Genomic DNA, 4,725 nt, shown 5'->3' with positions numbered 1-4,725 from the left:
ATACTGTGCAGAGGAGTCACATTTACATGAACAAGGAAACTAGTACATTTCCTAACAAGAATTCTTACCTCCTCCTTTATATTTCCCCTACCATCCCTTCCTTTCCACCTCCACAAGTACACTCCCCTCCCCCTTCCTTCCTCCACCTAAATTGTAAAGTTCATTTTTCAACATAGTGTCTTGTGCATCTCATTGTTACAATGGGTCAACCTGTATCCTTATTTGAGCAATTTTTCCCTTCCCCTCCCCAAATTAGAGAAGCATACATTCAAGATGTATGTGCACCAACTTCAAATACAGAGAAAACAGGGGTTATAGCGTGGGGAGAAACATACAAAGAACAAAAAAAATGCCATCGCTCATTATAAGTACGTTAGAAACAATAGCAAGAAAGAAAAAACCACTTGTGTCACCATCTTGGGATTCAATTTCTTTAACATCATCTTATCTGGTTCTATGTACATAGCTTTTCAACTTTTCTGCTTATCCCAGACATACATTTGTTATTGAAAATAAGGGAAATCATGGGACCTATGATTCTTTGGACTTGGGTTACTTCACTCAATAAAATTTTTTCCAAGACTTTCCATTTCCTAACAAATTGGGCGATGTCATTCTTTCTGATGGAGGCATAGAATTCCATTGTGTATATATACCACATTTTCTTGATCCATTCATCTTGTGAGGGCATCTGGGTTGGTTCCATATACTAGCTATCGTAAATAATGTTGCAATAACCATAGTTGTGCTGGTAATTTTAGTATGTCTTGTTTATGATCATTTGGGTAGATCCCCAAAAGTGGGATTAATGTGTCATAGAGGAGTTTTATGTGGAGTCTTTTGAGGAACCTACATACTGCTTTCCAAAGTAGTTGAACAAGTTTACACTCCCACCAAGAATGCAGTACGGTTCCCTTGTGGCCACATACCTTTCAGCATCTGTTGTAAAAATATGGAATGCTCCACGAATTTTCATGTCATCCTTGCGCAGGGGGCATGCTAATCTTCTCTGTATCGTTCCAATGTTAGTGCATGTGATGCTAAATTGAGCAAAGAACATTTTTTATATATAAAGTATAATTTGTATTGATTTTATGAAACTAGACAATTCAACAAAAATAAGTTCAAAAGAATTGTTGTGAAATTTTAGAATCATGTACTTCTTACATAAGCACACATTTAAGAATAAAATCAAGATAGACATGCCAAAAACAAAATAATTCCAGGTATTTGTAGTTCAAGAGATGTGTAGGAGGAGGAATTCAATTATTCTATGCAAGGCACCTGTCAAAATGAACATTGCAGCAAGTGTTTAGGTTTGTTAAAGTTTTAATGTTTTAGGGCTGGGAAGGTGGCTCAGTGGTAGAGTGCTTGCCTTGCATGCATGAGGCCCTGGGATCTATTCCTCAGCACCACATAAGCAAAAAGAAAAAAGCGGTAAGTGACGCTGTGGCTCAAGTGGTAGAGTGCTAGCCTTGAGCTGAAGAGCTGAGGGACAGTGCCCAGGCCCAGAGTTCATGCCCCACAACCGGACCCTCCCCCCAAAAAAACAGTTTTAATGTTTTAAATATGCTTAATTTTGGGATTTTGCTTATATATGCCAAAAATAGGACTGTTTGGCAGGTATAAAACTTTTTGATAAAGTATTTAAGATTTATGGTAGTAGACATTAAGTACTAAGTATGTACATTTTAGAGTATATGGAAACTTTATTAATGAGAAGTTGCAAAGTCTTTGTGTAAAGAAGCAGAGTGAAGAGTTAAGACTTTAACTATACAGTTTTTGTTAAAAATTTAGAGATTCCTTACTTTATTTGATGATATAAGCCATAATGTACACATGTATGTTACTAGTCACACACATACATATGCACATGTACACATGCGCACATGGAGAAAGACACATAATTACAGCCAACACAATTTCCACCAGTTGTTGAATATGCCTTAAACGGAATACTTGGAACAATATAAGTTGAAGATGTATTTGTCTCTAATAGTTCATTTACCAATCCTCTTATCTCTTAAAACTGGTAGTTTTAGAGAGATTTGATTTACAAAATGCAGTACAAGTGATAGCAAGGCACTTGGGAACCTCAGTAAGTATAAGTGATATGGTGTCTCCCTGCTCCTCACGGAATGCTTACTCTTGTAGACACTCTCAACCACCGAAGTAGCAGGAAAATACCCTGGTAAAGAGTAAAGTTATAAGGCTTTAAATGGCATCCTTACTTGAGCTCTTTTCCCAACAACCAGCATGAATTCCTAGGCAGATGTGTGAGTCCTCCGAAAACTGGACTCTACATATACATTTTACTAACCCATGTGAAAATTCCTATATGAGAAATGCTGACTGAGTTCTTGCTGATTTCCTGGCCAAGAAAATAAGAAAAAAAAAGAAAGTATTTTTAATGTTTTAAAGTTTGAGAATAATTTTTAACCTGTCAATAAATGTGTAGAACACAATTATACCAACTGATAAAAAAAATTATGGCATTTCATTTATGTGCTCTTGGACTTGGCCAGTGATTTTAGATGTGTCTACAAAAGTAGAATCAGCATAAATCAAGCCAGCATTTCTTCATTTAAGATATAAGGAAAGGATACAGGTTGACCCATTGTAACAATGAAATATACAAGACACTCTACCAGAGGATGGGTGAAGGGGGGAGGTGGGGTGGTGTGAAGGGAAGGGATGGTAGGGTTAAAAACAAAGGAGGAGGTAACAATGCTCAATAAGAAATGTACTCATTACCTTACTTATGTAACTGTAACCCCTCTGTACAGTATTTATAATAAAAATATATATTAAAAACATACAAGGAAAACTTATCCCCCATTGTATACACACTTAATCCAGAAATTCATTACTGAATTCAAAATCTCTTAGAATTAAATTCCTAAATAGCAGTACTACATCTATATACCAGTATAAAATTTAAGCATTTTTATTTTTTAATTTTTCGCGTCTCCTTTCTATCCCTCCCTTTCTCTTATCCTATTCCCGTACTTCTCTGAATATTATGTTTTTAATTTGCATAATTTTAAGTGTTTCACTTTTAAGTTTTTAATTTTTGTTTTACTATTTTTCCTTGTCTTTTTTTTCTCTTCCTTTTTTCCCCGGGCTCTACTATCATTCTATCCAACCTATTCCCTGCTTTTAGATTAGAACTAAGTTAGCTCTCCCTCTACCTTTCCACATCCCTCTATTCCTATTTATACCCACATCTCTCACTAAAACTAATAACTTCTGGTTTGCCAAATTCTTCTTTGCTGTTCATAGCCTATTAATGCATAGTTGTTTGATGTTGAAAAATATATCTGTTGAACTAGATTATATCTGCATGCTTTTGACTGTGCAACTACAGACTTGGCTGATGCTTGCCTTAAGATAGTTTTCTAGCACAAACTGCTGTTACTCTCATCCCAAATGGGCAAAATAACCCGGAAAAACACAAGAAAAATGTCACGTCCGGGTATCTCAACTCCCACTCATGATAATCAGTGGACAGAACAGATAATGAATAATCCAGAGGAGAACTCCCAAAAAGCTCTACAAACAATAATGGTAAACATGATAAATAAAAAGATTGAAAACCTGCAAAGGACTCTGTTTGAGCATGATAGGGAGAGAGAGGAAGCAAACCGAAGATCAAAACAGGAAGCTCATGGGTGTGAGGAAGCTACTCAAAGATAGATAAAGGAATTGCATGAGCAGCTTGAGAACACTCAAAGAGAAATAAAAGAATTGTGTGAGCAGGCTGAGATCAGTCAAAGAGAACTAGAGTAATTGCATGAACGTGAGGAAGCTAATCAAAGAGTAATACAGGAATTGCAAGAGCAGGATGAGCATAGAAAAAGATCAATAGAGGCATTCATGGAATCCATAAACAGAGAGCTGAAAGAAGTCAGGGAGTCCACAAAGGGAATGCTGAATGTATCCCAACAGAAGGAATGGAATTCCAAGGAAATCATAACAATCAACTAAGTGAATTGAGAATAAACATTGAACACCAAATTAAGGAAGTAAAGAATTTCATACAAGATCTAAAACAAAGATCCAACAAAGAATTTGAAGTCATAAAAGCCGACCAACTAGAAGGAAAAGAAAAAAAAAGTAGAAATTCTGGATAGTTGAATAGACCATGAAGAAGATTGACTTCTGAGGATAGAAGACATCCTAGATATTATAGAGAAAGGACATAAAACCATCCTAGACAAATCTAAGAAATATGATAGATCTATTCAACATTCAACCCTTGGAAGGCACCATTAGAAGGTCTAATCTGAGGATAATTATTGTAGAGGAGCACGTAGAACCAGAAGTCCATGGTCTAGGAAATTTGTTTAACAGGATCCTAGCAGAGAACTTCCCAAACATGCAAAAAGATAGGCCTATTCAGATACAAGAAGCTTTTAGAACTCCCAATAGACCAGACCAGAACAGGATTTCCCATTGTCACATTATATGCACAGGATCAATTCAGACCAAGGAAAAGATCCTTAAAGTTGTCATGAAGAAAAGATCAATCACCTATAAAGGGAAACCAATTAGAATCACCTCAGATTTCTCAGCAGAGACAATCAAAGCAAGAAGAGACTAGAATGATGTAAGCAATGCCCTAAAGACAAACAACAACCAGGAATATTTTACCCAGCTATAATCTCCTTAATAATCGAAGGTCAAATAAAACACTTCCATGGCAAAGAAAAATTGAAACTATAT

General features: G+C 36.0%; 1 non-coding gene across 1 annotated transcript; it reads right to left on the bottom strand.

The window, feature by feature from the left end:
* Positions 1-946: 946 nt before the first annotated feature.
* LOC122126988 lies at positions 947-1,053 on the bottom strand. Its single transcript, XR_006151057.1, has one exon. It is a non-coding gene; the product is annotated as a U6 spliceosomal RNA (small nuclear RNA).
* Positions 1,054-4,725: the final 3,672 nt, after the last annotated feature.

The sequence above is a fragment of the Dipodomys spectabilis genome, unplaced genomic scaffold (assembly GCF_019054845.1).
Source record: "Dipodomys spectabilis isolate Male_0828 unplaced genomic scaffold, ASM1905484v1 ptg000295l, whole genome shotgun sequence".
NCBI lineage: Eukaryota > Metazoa > Chordata > Mammalia > Rodentia > Heteromyidae > Dipodomys > Dipodomys spectabilis.
The sequence above is the reverse complement of the archived record's forward strand: the minus strand, read 5'-3'. Positions and strand labels throughout refer to the sequence as shown.